Source organism: Schistocerca serialis, chromosome 1 (assembly GCF_023864345.2).
Source record: "Schistocerca serialis cubense isolate TAMUIC-IGC-003099 chromosome 1, iqSchSeri2.2, whole genome shotgun sequence".
NCBI classification, from domain to species: Eukaryota; Metazoa; Arthropoda; class Insecta; order Orthoptera; family Acrididae; genus Schistocerca; species Schistocerca serialis.
The window spans coordinates 629,079,623-629,097,928 of NC_064638.1; positions in this window are offsets into that span (position 1 = coordinate 629,079,623).

The following is an 18,306-nucleotide window of genomic DNA, read 5'->3' on the forward strand; positions in this document are numbered from 1 at the left end:
AAATAACAATGAAACCTCCTGGTTGTAAAGGAATTTTAGTTGTTCAACAAATGCACACAGCTTAGTCGCAAAATTATGACCATCGTTCTACAGTAACAATGAGCACGCCTAAACCATCTAGAGTGCACGAACTACGAAAGAGACAATAAAAAAATGTCTGACTGCTATGAAAACAAATTTAATGTTCCTGCGTACGCTTCTCTGTGTAATGATTCGTGATTATTTTGACGGGTTTACTTAATGATCGTAAGACTAACGCACTTTTATACTTCAGCGGACCACTCACCCTTATTTTTCAGATGAGAGGTTATTGCTGTTTTCAAATCTCTTCGCTATTACTTGTGACAGTTGTGTAAATGAGTCGTGTTTTTGGACGTCTAAAAATGCAGTATCAATATAAAGAGAGTAATATTAGGCTACGGGGTATGCATTTGGATCAGTCGGTAATGTACATACTAATGATCAAGTGGTTAGCGTACTCGATTCGCAGATGACCGTTCAAACCCACGTCTGATATGTTTACCGTGATTTCCCTGAATCGCTTCAGGCAAACGCCGGGATGGTTCCTTAGAAAGGGCACGGGCAACTTCCTTCCCCATCCTTCCCTAATACGATGGGACCGATGACCACGCTGTCTGATCCCCTCTCGCCAAATCAACCAACCAAAGGACCAACTGGCCCAACACTTCGGGCTATAATGAATCTTCCACCTCCATCTGCTAAAACAGACAAGTACCCTGAAGTGATGGGAGGCTCTGTTTAGACTGTAGCAGATTTATCTATGAAAGGTGCTGCCAGTTAAGACACGTTTGTAAATGAAGGAAACCCAGATATTCCAGTTGATTTTGATGTAATATAGCACAAAAAGGGTCACACATCAAAAAGTGTTACCATTACTAGTTTGTAGAGAGCAAAGTTTTGGATTATGAAGTACTCATTAAGCATTGTTACCATTGTGCTTCTAATAAGGAAGACGAAGCTCATATCTGCGACAAGAATTATGAAGCTACAAGTGGAGGCATGGATATTGTAGCTGCTGTGACAATTTTTAACAGGTCTGAAAAGGAATGGTGAATATTTTGTTTCAAAGTCCTTGAGTATGGTAACCCCAACGCTCACTAAAGTGTGACTGAATCTATATTATACGTCAGTAACGCAGTAACTCAACTGGAATGCGTAGGTCAAGTTCGAAAAAGAAGGCACCCGTCTAAGGAAACTGAAGCTGAATCTAATGCGTAGAAGTCACTCATCAGATAAAATTACAAAATAATTAACTTCATCAATATTGTACTAAGTACAGTGGTAATAAGAAATGATATAAATGATTTGTAGGAAATGAGGCAAGGTGTATGGGCAACGTATTTACACCGAGCATCGACTGATGAAAATCCTCTTCATTTTGATTGCTCACGCGATCCTCCGTCATGGTGCAAATACATAAAAGCTCAGTGGCGGCTGTTGTGTAAGAGAACAACGAAACGTGAACACACCAACTCTTGACACCTTGCGAATTTATTGGTTATTTTTCTTTGAAGGCTTTTATACGTAATGTAGATGCGGTAACCTGAAATCACTGCACTAAATCTAACGCGCTGTGCTACATTGCTCTTCTACAGTCGGCGAAACTGGGCATCGGGGTCGCGAGCACACCTTCAGTTGTGCACGTTCTAAGGGGCTTTTGTGCATACACACATGGCGTGAGTTAATTGCTTTGTGGGTTGAATACATGCGGATTTGTAAACACCTTGCACGGTTCACGGCGTTCACAGATAGCCGTTACCACAAAACTACAAGTTTAAGTCAGTGTGACTAGGTAGAGGCACACCGCAGCAGATTTTTATCCTTGTTCACTTGGCATAGATCCCGTTAGACGGTAGCGCATTCCTCAGATACGCCAGTGCACTCACTATACAGAGTGGTCCTTGATAGTGACCGGCCCAAATATCTCACGAAATAAGTGTCAAACGAAAAAACTACAAAGAACGAAACATGTCTAGTTTGAAGGGGGAAACCAGGTGGCGCTGACTGGCCCGCTATATGGCGCTGCCATAGGTCAAACGGATAAAACTGCGTTTTTAAATAGGAACGCCCATTTTTATTACATATTCGTGTAGTAGGTAAAGAAATATGAATGTTTTAGTTAACCACTTTTTTCGCTTTGTGATAGATGGCGCTGTAATAGTCACAAACATATGGCTCACAATTTTAGACGAACAGTTGGTAACAGGTAGGTTTTCTTAAATTAAAATACAGAACGTAGGTACGTTTGAACATTTTATTTCGGTTGTTCCAATGTGATACATGTACCTTTGTGAACTTATCATTTCTGAGAAAGCATGCAGTTACAGCGTGATTACCTGTAAATACCACATTAATGCAATAAATGCTCAAAATGATGTCCGTCATCAGTCTGGAACCGCGTGACCGCTACGGTCGCAGGTTCGAATCCTGCCTCGGGTAGGGATGTGTGTGATGTCCTTAGGTTAGTTAGGTTTAAGTAGTTCTAAGTTCTAGGGGACTCATGACCACATATGTTAAGTTCCATAGTGCTCAGAGCCATTTGAATCATTTGATGTCCGTCAGCCTCAATGCATTTGGCAATACGTGTAACGACATTCCTCTCGACAGCGAGTAGTTCGCCTTCCGTAACGTTCGCACATGCACTGACAATGCGCTGACGCATGTTGTCAGGCGTTGCCGGTGGATCACGATGGCAAATATCCTTCAACTTTCCCCACAGAAAGAAATCCGGGGACGTCAGATCCTGTGAACTTGCGGGCCATGGTATGGTGCTTCGACGACCAATCCACCCGTCATGAAATATGATATTCAATACGCTTCAACCGCACGCGAGCTATGTGCCGGACATCCATCATGTTGGAAGCACATCGCCATTCTGTCATGCAGTGAAATATCTTGTAGTAACATCGATAGAACGTTATGTAGGAAATCAGCGTACACTGCACCATTTAGATTGCCATCGATAAAATGGGGGCCAATTATCCTTCCTCCCATAATGCCGCACCATACATTAACCCGTCAGGGTCGCTGATGTTCCACTTGTCGCAGCCATCGTGGATCTTCCGTTGCCCAATAGTGCATGTTATGCCGGTTTACGTTACCGCTGTTGGTGAATAACGCTTCGTCGCTAAATGGAACGCATGCAAAGAATCTGTCATCGTCCAGTAATTTCTCTTGTGCCCAGTGGCAGAACTATACACGACGTTCAAAGTCGTCGCCATGCAATTCCTGGTGCATAAAAATATGGTACGGGTGCAATCGATGTTGATTCACGCATTCTCAACACCTACGATTTTGAGATTCCCGATTCTCGCGCAATTTGTCTGCTACTGATGTGCGGATTAGCCGCGACAGCAGCTAAAACACCTACTTGGGCATCATCATTTGTTGCAGGTCCTCGTTGACGTTTCACATGTGGCTGAACACTTCCTGTTTCCTTAAATAACGTAACTATCCGGCGAACGGTCCGGACACTTGGATGATGTCGTCCAGGATACCGAGCAGCATACATAGCACACGCCCGTTGGGCATTTTGATCACAATAGCCATACATCAACACGATATCGACCTTTTCCGCAATTGGTAAACGGTCCATTTTAAAATGGGGAAGTATCACGGAGCAAATACCGTCCGCACTGACGGAATGTTGCGTGATACCACATAGCTATACGTTTGTGATTATTACAGCGCCATCTATCACAAAGCGAAAAAAGTGGTCCAACTTTAATATTCATTTTTCTTTACGGTTACACGAATATGTAATAAAAATGGGGGTTCCTATTTTAAAAAACGCAGTTGATATCTGTTTGACCTATGGCAGCGCAATCTAGCGGGCCAACCATAGCGCCATCTGGTTTCCCCCTTCAAGCTAGACGAGTTTCGTTTCTTGTAGTTTTTTTCGTTTCATGCTTATTTCGTGAGATATTTGGCCCGGTCACTATGAATGGACCATCCTGTATAGTAAAATTAGATCGGGCATCAGTATATGTCATAGTTATACTGATAGAAAAACCTATTTCGTGGGATCCTGAATGAGATATAATGTATTAAATTTCACACAGTAACCCATTTGAGGTGCTGATAAGCATAAAGCACATCATCATCGATTGTGAGGCTTCAGCATTTGTTCATGCTTCTGTAGTCTGTTGATCTTATGGTAGGTCAGGTTTATCTGTGCTGTAGGCCCACATTATGTATATGAACATCCAGGGAAAAGCTATCTCACTGGTTTGTCTGATGTTCACTTAAATGTTGGGTTGTAGACGGTGTGCTTTTGGCCCTTATTGTTCAGCGCCTCATTTGTATTCTAGTCAGGTGACCTTTGCTGGTAGATAGTGCTACTTGAATTTAATCATTTCTGCAAACGGCAGTTTGTGTTCGGAGTTCATCTACATCTACATTTATACTCCGCAAGCTACCCAACGCTGTGTGGCGGAGGGCACTTTACGTGCCACTGTCATGACCTCCCTTTTCTGTTCCAGTCGCGTATGGTTCGCTGGAAGAACCACTGTCCGAAAGCCTCCGTGCGCGCTCGAATCTCTCTAATTTTACATTCGTGATCTCCTCTGAAGGTATAAGTAGGGGGAAGCAATATATTGGTTGTTTAGCGTGCAGGAATAAGCCTTCCTGAGCTGTGTCAATGTAAACTCTGTTGAATCCGTTTTAACTGATGGCAGAAATGAAAGTTACAGGAAAAGTTAGCAACAAAGAAATTAGTGTCACCCACACCAGATCCGTTGTCTGCAAAGAAGTGTATAACAAGCGTAAGTTGTTGTGTGGTTACAACGTAAGAATGTCTGATTTTCAGCTCGGAAGTTAATTCGTTAATTAATATATCTGTAATGGATCTTGTACATTTGTCCAACAAAATAAACAAGCACGAAAACACCCACTTACACAAAAATGCGAAACGAAGAGTAGTGAAAGCTTAAACATTATTTCGTTCTTACCATAAATTGCACTTTATCATGTACAAAAGAACAAAATTCCACAACTACTCTTTTTTCAGACAAGTTATGCATATTATTATTATTATTATTATTATTATTATTATTATTGATAGCGGCTGAAATTGTATAAATATGCTTATAAGCATAATTCTTATACAGTAGACTCTATTAATTTCACAGTCTCATATTTAAGTGAATTTAAAAATGTGTGAACATGCAGAACGTATACGTCGATCCTTCACTGTAACAACTCAAGCTGTTGAAGTTCCTTTTCATCATAAAAATTCTATCTCAATGGATTTTATAGAAGCAATGAAGCTAATATATAGAGACATGTGGCACCCTGATCTTCTAAGTGGTTGTACCCAGAAACAAGTCGTTCAACAATATCATATTGTCAAGCGTGCCTAAGAATGTTTGAAATGGAGAGATGCTGTTGTTTTATTCAGTAGTGGTCATCTAGGTACATTAAAGGTCATGGAAAGGCTTGGCGTTGTTCCTGGCGTTAACATCGTCAAGGATCTTCAACTTCTGGACAGAGTGCTTGTAAACAAGGAACAGTAGGCAGCTGAATATAGTACAAAGAAAGCAATGGCAGCAAGAAGAAGAAAGCTCTTAGCTGAAGGAGAAGAACCACAAGATAACCCTGATAATTAAGCAGGACACTATTGATAATAAAATAAGAGGTATTTTTGAATTTCAGAATAAATTACTTTAACCGCATTTTCTAGCATTTGACATTTTCAGTGTTGTATGTGCCCTTATCTCACAAATCACTAAACCAATGCCATTCACATTTTCAGAAATGTTATAAAATAGTTAAAAGGTTCCACTGAACTAAAATCAAACTGGCTTATTCTCTGAGTCAGGGAGACCTACATGTAATTTCCTCCAATTAAAAATGGCATAAAGGTAAAAAGCTCATGAACATTATACCAACAAAAAAGAAACATTGATTAAGTTCAGTGAGCTAACAATACAGAAAAAAAGTTTAGCAGATTTAACATTGGCGAGATGGGGCGTTCCGACTCCGCTTAGGACTCTGGGGCAGAAATTTGCGTGTTATTACCTTTCATCGACAGAATTATTTTTTCTGGGAAATGAAGTACAAGCAGTAGCAATTACTGCGGCGGAGATTCCCTCGCGCTTGGCGAGAACAGTGATGACTGCGTCCGCTAAGAGCTTCTCTGCAGACTGCAAGCTGAATGACAACGTTGCTCATTAGTGTTAGCACACAATAGCGCTCCCACTGCAATGACGGCTGTTGTAGAGGTATTCGAATGCTGTAACAAAAAAAATCTGCTTCTCAAGCCCTTCAAATGCAGGTAACGAATGAGAGAAGCAAACTCAGTAACGAGTACATTAACACAGCATATGCGGCAGTACGCTACAATAGAGGTCTGTTCCTACAGCTCGATAATAAATGTGGCGTCGTTCAGTTTCAAAAAGCTGTCATTGTTCTGTCAAATTTCGTTGAGTCTTTATAATTGTCACGCCCAAGAAAAATACTTTTTTTTTTTTTTGGACGAATATAGCTGACTTTTGAAAGGGAAAGAAATACATACGGGTTTCCGTTTCAAAGCCTGATAAGTGATAAAAATCTTAGATTCTCTTTAAGACAGCACAACAGAATGCACACACACACACACACACACACACACACACACACACGTAAACATACATGCAGACACTCGCCCACTCAAGCACACAGAACGAGAAAGAGAGAGACGGATAGAGGACGTTTATTCACCTCGAGAACGTATCGATAAATACGGGTACGTTCGTTTTAGTTGACATCGAAGTGAGTACATGGCTACAAGACAGAGGAATGGATTCAGCAGTATTTTCGTTTGGGGAATCACTATGCCGTTTCCCTAAAAAGATACCGAGAAAACGCGAAGAATAAATCAACATGTTTGGATGGGGAAAAATCCATATTGTTTTATGATTTGGAAGTGTATAATCTCTGTCGTTCCCGTCTTAACTCTGGAACGGAACTGAAGTAGTTATTAATGCAACTATACATACTGTCGTTTATAATAGAAATATACAAGAGAGATCAATGACTCTTCGGATAAACACTTCTGACGGGAAGTTCTAAAGGTTCAAATGGCTCTGAGCACTATGGGACTTAACTTCTGAGGCCATCAGTCCCCTAGAACTTAGAACTACTTAAACCTAACTAACCTAAGGACATCACACACATCCATTCCCGAGGCAGGACTCGAACCTGCGACCGTAGCGGTCGCGCGGTTCCAGACTGTAACGCCTAGAACAGCTCGGCCACCCCGGCCGCCTGACGGGGAGTAACTGCTTCTGGAACGGACTGTATGATTCAGCGCTACTTGTTGACGCAGCACGCAGAAGTTTTCTATCCAGCGTCTAATCTGCGTTTTACGTATAGCAACTTGAGAAAAAATAAATTAAACTTATTTAATGGCAAAAATATCTGTTGTTGTTGTTGTTGTTGTGGTCTTCAGTCCTGAGACTGGTTTGATGCAGCTCTCCATGCTACTCTATCCTGTGCAAGATTCTTCATCTCCCAGTACCTACTGCAGTCTACATCCTTCTGAATCTGCTTGGTGTTTTCATCTCTTGGTCTTCCTCTACGATTTTTACCCTCCACGCTGCCCTCCAATACTAAATTGGTGATCCCTTGATGCCTCAGAACATGTCCTACCAACCGATCCCTTCTTCTAGTCAAGTTGTGCCACAAACTTCTCTTCTCCCCAATCCTATTCAGCACCTCTTCATTAGTTATATGATCTACCCATCTAATCTTCAGCATTCTTCTGTAGCACCACATTTCAAAAGCTTCTATTCTCTTCTTGTCTAAACTCTTTATCGTCCATGTTTCACTTCCATACATGGCTACACTCCATACAAATACTTTCAGAAACGACTTCCTGACACTTAAATCTATACTCGATGTTAACAAATTTCTCTCCTTCAGAAACGCTTTCCTTCCCATTGCCAGTCTACATTTTATATTCTCTCTACTTCGACCATCATCAGTTATTTTGTTCCCCAAATAGCAAAACTCATGTACTATTTTAAGTGTCTCATTTCCTAAGTGTCTAATGCCCTCAGCATCACCCGACTTAAATCGACTACATTCCATTATCCTCGTTTTGCTTTTGTTGATGTTCATCTTACATCCTCCTTTCAAGACACTATCCATTCCGTTCAACTGCTCTTCCAAGTCCTTTGCTGTCTCTGACAGAATTACAATGTCATCGGCGAACTTCAAAGTTTTTATTTCTTCTCCATCGATTTTATACCTACTCCGAATTTTTCTTTTGTTTCCTTCACTGCTTGCTCAATATACAGATTGAATAACATCGGGGAGAGGCTACAAACCTGTCTCACTCCCTTCCCAACTACTGCTTCCCTTTCATGCCGCTCAACTCATAACTGCCATTTGGTTTCTGTACAAATTGTAAATAGCCTTTCGTTCCCTGTATTTTACCCCTGCCACCTTCAGAATTTGAAAGAGAGTATTCCAGTCAACATTGTCAAAAGCTTTCTTTAAGTCTACAAATGCTAGAAACGTAGGTTTGCCTTTCTTTAATCTAGCTTCTAAGATACGTCGTAGGGTCAGTATTGCCTCACGTGTTCCAATATTTCTACGGAATCCAAACTGATCTTCCCCTAGGTCGGCTTCTACTAGTTTTTCCATTCGTCTATAAAGAATTCGCGTTAGTATTTTGCAGCCGTGACTTATTAAGCTGATAGTTCGGTAATTTTCACATCTGTCAACACCTGCTTTCTTTCGGGTTGGAATTATTATATTCTTCTTGAAGTCTGAGGGTATTTCGCCTGTCTCATACATCTTGCTCACCAGATGGTAGAGTTTTGTCTGGACTGGCTCTACCAAGGCCATCAGTAGTTCTAATGGAATGTTGTCTACTCGGGGGGCCTAGTTTCGACTTAAGTCTTTCAGTGCTCTGTCAAACTCTTCACGCAGTATCGTATCTCCCATTTCATCTTCATCTACATCCTCTTCCCTTTCTATAATATTGTCCTCAAGTACATCGCCTTTGTATAGACCCTCTATATACTCCTTCCACCTGTCTGCTTTCCCTTCTTTGCTTAGAACTGGGTTTCCATCTGAGCTCTTAATATTCATACAAGTGGTTCTCTTTTCTCCAAAGGTCTCTTTAATTTTCCTGTAGGCAGTATCTATCTTACCCCTAGTGAGATAAGCCTCTACATCCTTACATTTATCCTCTAGCCATCCCTGCTTAGCCATTTTGCACTTCCTGTCGATCTCATTTTTGGGACGTTTGTATTCCTTTTTGCCTGCTTCATTTACTGCATTTTTATATTTTCTCCTTTCATCAATTAAATTCAATATTTCTTCTGTCACCCAAGGATTTCTATTAGCCCTCGTATTTTTACCTACTTGATCCTATGCTGCCTTCACTACTTTATCTCTCAAAGCTACCCATTCTTCTTCTACTGTATTTCTTTCCCTCATTCCTGCCATTTGTTCCCTTACTCTCTCCCTTACACTCTGTACAACCTCTGGTTTAGTCAGTTTATCCAGGTCCCATCTCCTTAAATTCCCACCTTTTTGCAGTTTCTTCAGTTTTAATCTACAGTTCATAACCAATAGATAGTGGTCAGAGTCCACATCTGCCCCTGGAAATGTCTTAGAATTTAAAACCTGGTTCCTTAATCTCTGTCTTACCATTATATAATCTATCTGAAACCTGTCAGTATCTCCAGGCTTCTTCCATGTATACAACCTTCTTTTATGATCTATTGATAAAAAATGCTAAGCTCCTTTTATTACCAATATTCGCGAATTTTCGTAGACTTTTTTCGTAGACAGATGATACGAAGAAATCATATGCCGATAGCAGTCGTACCGTTGCTTCTTACTGTAATTATAGTGTCTCTAAAACTGCACGATTAAAATAAGCTATCTGAATGTACATGACTGCACTGAGGTGGATCAATAAAGTGAAGTATGATTAGATTTAGCAGATAGTGTTGCTATTTTTCTCACGACTACATAATCAGACACTCAATATTAGTTGAATTTTGTAAATTTCTGTCTTTACTATATGCGGCCCAAACTCGCAACTTCGTAATTCATAAAAAGCCACAAAGATTATTTGATTGTTTTCACCTCAGCGTAAAATCAGAAGTATTAGTATTTCATTGTATGTGGGTATTAAGGATGGTAAATGTAAAGTAGACTTATCACAGAGCAGTAATAAATCAGTACGCACAAAGTAATGAGGGAACAAGTGATATGCAAGTTTTCCGTAATTTACCGTCTAACGATGAGTTGGATGATGTAATCTGGGCGTATATCTTCAATCAATTCGCTCTTCATTAATGATAATCTCTTCTTTTGATTGTTCTCTACTTCATTTGACGTACTCCAAAAATCTTCAGCGAATGATAACGCAATATAAAAAAGTGTTAACGAAATACGTTTATGTCTTTCAAAACAGTCTCAATTTCATTTTAGCAACGTTCAGAAATCAGTCGGTAACTTACAGTGAAGTTGCCTTTTGCAATCGATTGATGTACTCACCTCACTAGTCAATGGATCTTAACAAAAATACTATTCGACAGCTATGGGTATACCTATCCCGCTCCAGATCCAGCTCGTTGCATCAGATCTAATTCCCTGTGATAATGGTTTGCAGAAAGAATGAATTTCGTTCGTGCATGTAAATGAAACCTTCAGCAGAATGAACCTTTAACTCTGCAGCGAAGTGTGCGCTGTTTTCAAACTTCCTGGCAGATTAAAACTATGTGCCAGATCGGGACTTGATCCTGGAACCTTCCGTTTCGCAGAAAATGGGGCACTTCTCAGGCCTCGCCCTCGTACCCAATACCTTTAAATTTCTCTGGAGCTCTGGTACATACATGCCGGGATTAGCACTCCTGGAAGATCTTCCGTTTACCGAAACATTCGTGAATGATGATAACACTGTGCGAAAGTGTACAGCAGCAGATGATTCTGCTTCAAGCTAGTGCTTTCGACAATACATTGAGCTTTTGGAAGCATTCCTTTATGTTCATTTGCATGAGCGTGCACGTATGTCGAAACATGTAAAACAGAGATTCAGGGACACAGACCCAAGCGCTCGCGCGCCCAGACACTCACATAAGTGAGGACATGTCATTCCCATCACTTCAAAAAAAAATTATCTGACACCCTCTCACTCAGCTGCACAATGCAAGACATATCACCTCGCCCCTAACCCGTATTTAATACACAGGGTGTCCCAGGACGAACGGTCAGGCATGTGACAGGAACGCCCATTGGAAGCCAAAGAGTCTGGTAAACAAGGGCTCTAAAATAAATACCTAAAGAGCGATGAGCACTTCTTCATCTTTGATACAGTGAAGCAAATCTCTTCAACTGCAAGCTCTTTGCTTTCCATGTTTTGGGAGGAGGTAGTATGGAACATAAGAGAAAAAAATTTCCGGTAAACATGGATCTAAAATGCATACTTTAAGAAGTATGAACAAGTATACTAGATTTCTGTTTTGTTTTTAATACCAACTCCCAAAGAGCTCGCAGTAGAAAAGATTTGTTTCATACTGTCGAAGGTGAAAAAGTGCTCATAGTTCCATATTTACTATACTTTTTTTCTAGTACGCACTGTACCATGCAGCCACAGTTACAGTATGTATTGAAAATGGTTTCCGTGTGCCTCAAAGCATGTGCGTGCGCGCCGTAGCATGTTCTGCCTCACACGTTCACATCGGCCAGGCTGCATCCGGACAGTGTCAAAGGCAGCATGAATACGCTGCTCCACTGTCTCCAGTGTGTCCAGTGTGTCCACATCTGTAACTGGCTCTGCACACACGATACTTTGAGACGGCCAAATAACCATAAATCACAAGGGTTGAGCAGGGGAACATTAGCACAGCCATAGGCAATATTTTTAATCATTCTTCATTACTAGATGGGCATTCTGTTAGTAAATGAGTGCATGACCTTTCAGACCATGACGCATCAATTTTAACACAAAGGCTTTTTTACTCAACTAAATGTCACATAATTACAAACTAAGTAGGAAAACATTCCAAATGACAATAGATAGCTTTTTAAACCTCGTTAAGGTACAAGAGTAGCAGGATGTTTATAGTGCCGACAACAGATGACAAATACAATGCTTCCTTAACACATTTCTCATGCTCTTTGAGAGTTGCTTTCCATTGGAACGTTCTAAAATGGGGTACTAACAGTAGAAGGCAGCCTGGGTGGCTGACTGGTGGGAGAAGAATATCATGTAGAACAAAGTGGGAATTGGTTCAAATGGCTCTGAGCACTATGGGACATAACATCCGAGGTCATCAGTCCCCTAGAACTTAGAACTACTTAAACCTAACTAACCTAAGGACATCACACACATCCATGCCTGATGCAGGATTCTAACCTGCGACCGTAGCAGCCGCGCGGTTCCGGGCTGAGCGCCTAGAACCGCTCGGCCACCACGGCCGGCTAAAATTCGAATTATATCAAAATGTTAGAAGTAGTCACAATCAAGCTACAGTAGCCCATTATAAACTGTATAAGGTGCTTAAAAATGTTATTAGGAAGGCAATGAGTATGTGGTACGCAAACAGAATAGCTAATTCAGGTCATGCAACTAGACCCACCCGTCCGCTCCATCGACCACGGACCCCACGACTGAGATGCGTCCGGGCTTTAAGAGCGAAGAGGGCCGGAGCACCATCATGTAGCAGCCACATAACCCTTCTAATCATCAATGGCACTCCCTCAAGCAGGGCAGACAAAGTCACCCGCAAGAAATGCCGACAATTCCGGCCTGTTAGGAGACGTGGAAGGAAGACTGGTCCCAAAATAGGGTCGCCAATTATCCCGGCCCACACATTCCGGCTGCACCGATGTTGATGCCTCACTGTCAGAGTACCATGGGGGTTCTGCATACTATTCCACAAATGACTGTTATGAAAGTTGAAGACACCGCTCCAGGTATAGGTGGCCTCATCTGTGAATAGGATGGATGAACAAATCCCGGAATCGTGGTTGCCCGTTGCTGAAACTAGTGAACTGCCTGGTACTGACACATCGGTCGCCTTCCACAGTATTAATCACATTTTCCTTCAAGTCTGGTGTCTGAACATTTCGGATACGTCCTTCATCATTTCCTGCTTCTTGAAACGACCCTGTCTCAGACAATGGCCAAAACACTGCTGCAGACATTGAATGCTGTGATCATTGTTGGCGGGGATAGGTCTCCTGTTACAACCCTGCTGGACGCCGCCCGTTGCCATTTGCCTTCCCGTAAGTAAACATCATGTTGGCAAGTTCACAACTCGAGTACGGAACGATTGTGCACAACGCTCTATCACATCCAATAACAAGGTGAGTCAGCAAGAGAAGTGAATCGGACGCAAGATTACCAATTACTATGGCAGGAGAGGACGTTAGGGCATGACGTATTAGGAAGAGTACCACACTCTAGAAGGAAACCATGCATACTGTAACCATGGCTGCTTGGTACAGAGCGTATTAGACTGCAGTCTCTGTAACAAAGTATGATTGAATAAATGGCCTCTAGCATGAAAATCATGCATTTCCGAACATAAGTTCATTAGACTTTTTTAAAAAAAACGTGCCTACACGGAGATCCGTACGCTATGGCTGCTCAGAGGGAACTGTGTTCGGTCGCGGCGGCGGCCGATTTAAATACCCCCGCCCGCGGCGCGCTCCCTCCGCTGTCCGTCAGTTCAACTGATGATGGCGACATGTATGATCGCCGAAATATTGTGCCCGTTGGACACTGTAGACCGGCAGTACACCCGTGGATATTTTGATTATCAAATATGCCGGGAGAAACTCAAGAATCACAGACTTTTTTTTGTTCAGTATCCTCTAGTCGATCAATCCCTGGAGTTTGTACACGGTGAAAAAAAAAAACAAAAACAAAAACACCTTGTCTGTATACTGAATGAAAATTCGCTTAATAGTGGTGTTAGGAGCACCATTATGGGGATGCAAATCAGATTTGCTTTAAATATATGCTGTAACGGTCGTGAGCGTCAGTTACCTTGAGACTGGACGTGGTGCATTGATGTTAGTAAAGAATGCCTTTAAGGCGACAAAGACTGTGAGTGTTGGTTGCCTTTGAGATTGGACGTGGTGAGTTGACGTTAGTGAAAAATTCCTTTGAGGCGACAAAGACGCCATTATCTACACGTCACTGAGTTTGAATGAGGTCGTGAATTAGAGATACGAGACGTTGGACGTTCCTTCTGCCATACTGCAGAAAGACTTGGCAGGAATGTAGCTAATGTGCATGATCGCTGGCAGCGGTGGTCACGAGAAGATCGGACTGCGGATGGCCACGTGACAGGACCGAGAGGGAAGACCATCCTGTTCGGCGTATGGCTCTGGCGCATCGAACGACATTTGCAGCAGTAATCGAGCAGCAGTCGGCACCACAGTGACATAACTAACTGTTACAAATCTGTGACTACAAGGACAGCTGCGACAACACATCCTCTAGCGTGCATTCCACTGGCCCAAAACCATCGTCATTTGCGACTTCAGTGGCGTCAATCGAGAGCTCATTGGAGGAAGGGTTGAGATCTGTTGTGTTTTCTGACGGAAGCTAGTTCTGCTTCGGTACCAGTGGGGCCGTGTGTTAGTTAGGATGAGCCTAGCTGAGGACCTGCAACCAACCTGTCTGCGTGCTACACACACTGGACCTACACCCTTAGTTACTGTCTGGGGTGCGATTTCGTATGACAGCAGGAGCACTCTCGTGGTTACCCCACGTACCCTGACTGCAAATATGTACGTCGATCTGGTGACTCGACCTGTTGCGCTGCCATTCATGAATAGCATTCCAGGGGGTTTTTTCTAACAGTATAACGCGCGACCACATACTGCTATTGTAACCCAACACGCTCTTCAGAGCGTCGACATGTTGCCTTGGCCTGATCGATCACCAGATCACTCTCCATTCGAGCACATGTGGACATCATCGGACGTCAACGCCAGTGTCAGCCACGAAAGGTATTAACCGGCCCTGAACTGACCGACCAGAGTACCCCATCTCACAAATTGACATTCGGCACCCGTGCAACACAATGCATGCACGTTTGCATGCTTACATTCAACATTCTAGAGGTTACAAGGGTTGTTAACATACCAGCGTTTAATATTTACAATGGATTACCTCACGCTTACATTAGTCTGTGATCTTATTGTTTGATGGGTCGATTTTTATCCGTCAGTCAGTGCATTGCACTTCGCCTCCTAAACCACTTCGTCGATTTCAACCAGTCTTAGTACCTCCTGATCATAGAGGCCACCACACACACACACACACACACACACACACACACACACACACACATATATATATATATATATATATATATATATATATATATATATATATATATATATATAATGATATGCATTGGTACCCCCATTAATTATTTACTATCCTAATCATAGAGGCCACCGTGATATGCACTGGCAGCATATTTTCATTGGACAGATGTCAGATCACTTCATTATTTGACGTTTTTCCCATATGAAGTTTTCTAAGTATTAGTTTTTATTCGTTTTGTTATGTTTTGTGATGTTTGTGATATTCGCAATCTTTTGTGGGGATCTAGTCTCTGTATGGCGCCAACGGCCTTGTCACAGTGGTAACAGCGGTTCTCGTCAGAACTGGGGAGAGGAGGAAATGGACCAAGTGAGGGGAGGAGGAATTGGAATAAGAAGGGGCAGCCATGTAATGCTGTTCACGAATGGCAGCACAACAGGCCGAGTCACCAGATAGACGTACACATTTGCAGTCAGGCTGCGTAGGATAATCACACGAGTGCTCCGGCTCTCATACGAAATCGCAGTGAGATGTTGATAAAGGCATCTTTGTTACCTCAAAGGCATTCTAGACTAACATCAGATCACCACGTCCAGTCTGAAAGTTACGTAACGCTCACGACCGTTGTAGCGCGTGTTTAAGGCAAATCTGATTTGCATCCTCATAGATGCGCTACTAGAGCCGATCTTAAGCAGCTGGCGCGAAATATGAATTGACATCATATTTCAGATGCAGAACCACGCCTACCAACTTACACACACGCACACACACACACACACACACACACACACACACACACACACACACACACACACGCACAACCACTATGTGATCAAGACTATCCGGACACCCCCAAAAACATACGTTTTTCACATTAGGAGCATTGTGCTGCCACCCACTGCCAGGTACTCCATATGAGCGACATTAGACATAGTGAGAGCGCAGAACGGGAGCTCCGCGGATCTGACGGACTTTTTTTTTGTTTTTTTTTTATTTTCTTTTTTATAAAAAAAACCTAAGTGCCACCGCCACTTGTCATTCTATAACAAAAAAAATATGATCCACTTCAGGCGTTGGCTCCTGAGTAAACCCACCCCAGAGAGCTGCCTATAGACCAGGGGAAGTATGGGAATCAAGGTTAGGGCTATTCGTTGCCACTTTTTCTTATTTTTTTATATGATTACATTTAGGGATCGTGTACAAATGAGAATTCTAGTAACTAAGTGTTACAAGTAAGTGTTACAACAACAAAGGTGGCATAAAAGAGTAATCAAAAAAATAAAAATATAAACCACTGATGTAATTCTAACTAAAAGGTTCTTCAATAATGTAACTGGTTCCACTTGGAGCCTTGCCATCGTTATCTGAAATCTCCAATAGCGCCTTTGAAGGGCATCTGCAACGGAGGCATTCTGCTTCGCTAGTGCCTCAAGCAAAACAGTATCCTTGCAGCAGCTTGTCTCTTCCTTTGGTCATGGCTGACAAGGCAGAACGTTGAGCCGTTAGTGTGATGCGGCACAGCACATTAACCACAGCCTGGCACTCCCCAGCTCAGTGGGGGGTTAACGAAAACGCTGCGTAAATAATTTGCGAAGAGCGTACGGTATTTTGGTGTGCGTTCGAGGGCACTGTGAGCATTTTGTAGGAACCACCAGTAATCAAGCTGCTCTTTCTCTCCGTCGCTAAAGATGTAGGCGACGGTAACTCCCTTGAACCATGTAAGCGCATGATATTTTGCAGCCGGAAAGTAAGTTTCATCGGGACAGAGTAGGGTCTGCGGGTCAATCATATCAGGTGTGACCCGGAGGTAACAAGCCAGTATCTTCTGTGTTAGTCGCCAAACTCCGAACGATGATGCGCAAGTAAAACGATGTTCATCGGTATCCAAAAGGTGACAATCTGGGCAATAAGGGGAGTCTGCCAGTCCAATAGTGTGAAGTCGCTGGCGTGTGGCATATTTTTTGTTGGCGATCTGATACCACTTCGAACGCACCGTGGATGACAGAAAGTGGTGGTGTATCGTTTTCCACACTCTTGGCCAGTGAACCGTAGGGTACTTGTTTTCCACCACGTTATGGTGAACAGCCCGCAGAAGGTTGGTATAAAAATCTTTCGCCTTCGGTGGACGTGTGGCGGAGAGGTTCAAGCTGACATAGCTGTAATCAAGAATGAAGGTCGACACATGGGAGAGCTGTGGTGCGACGTGCGCAACCGACACCGGCGGGACGTTAGAGGCTGGCATCAGAACCTGTAGTAAACGACCCGTGAGAGAGGTATATTGACTTTTCCATCGTTTCCTCATGTTGCTCATGTAAAGGGCAGCTGCTCTCGCCCTGACGTTGACCAATCCCAGCCCTCCTTTGTGCACTGGGAGGGTATCGTACTTTAAAGATATGACCTGCGGAAACGTAGTAACTGAAGGCCGCCTGAAGCCGGCGACCTATCTGCAGCGGTAGTGGGAGGACCTGTGCCACGTGGTTGAGTTTGGATGCTACGTGGAGGTTCAAGTATTCAACACGTTGTAGCTGATTCAAGTCCCGGAGCAGGTTCTGTCGCACCATTGCGCGTATGATCTGTAATAACCGTCGGTAGTTTGCTGCAGCTGTTTTACGTACATCTTTCTTGAACGTGATGCCCAAATATCGCAGATCAGAAACTGGTGGGAGGGGAGCGAGGGCTTCCGGTCCGAGACCACGCCCAATGTCCAACGCCGCCGACTTGTTGATGTTCAGAAGACTGCCTGCGGCCTGTCCGTATCGCTCAATACAGGTTAGTACGCTTTGAACTTCGTCATTGGAACGAACCAGCAGTAGCAGGTCGTCAGCGTATGTCCTATAGCGAAAGGTGACGTCCCGCAGCGTGATACCAGGTAGGCGGTGGTTAAGGCCCCCTAGGAGTGGCTCGACTGCGATTGCATAAAGGTAGGTAGAAAGGGGACAACCCTGTCGTAGAGACCTCGTAATGGGTACTGGTCCTACCGTCCTTCCATTGAC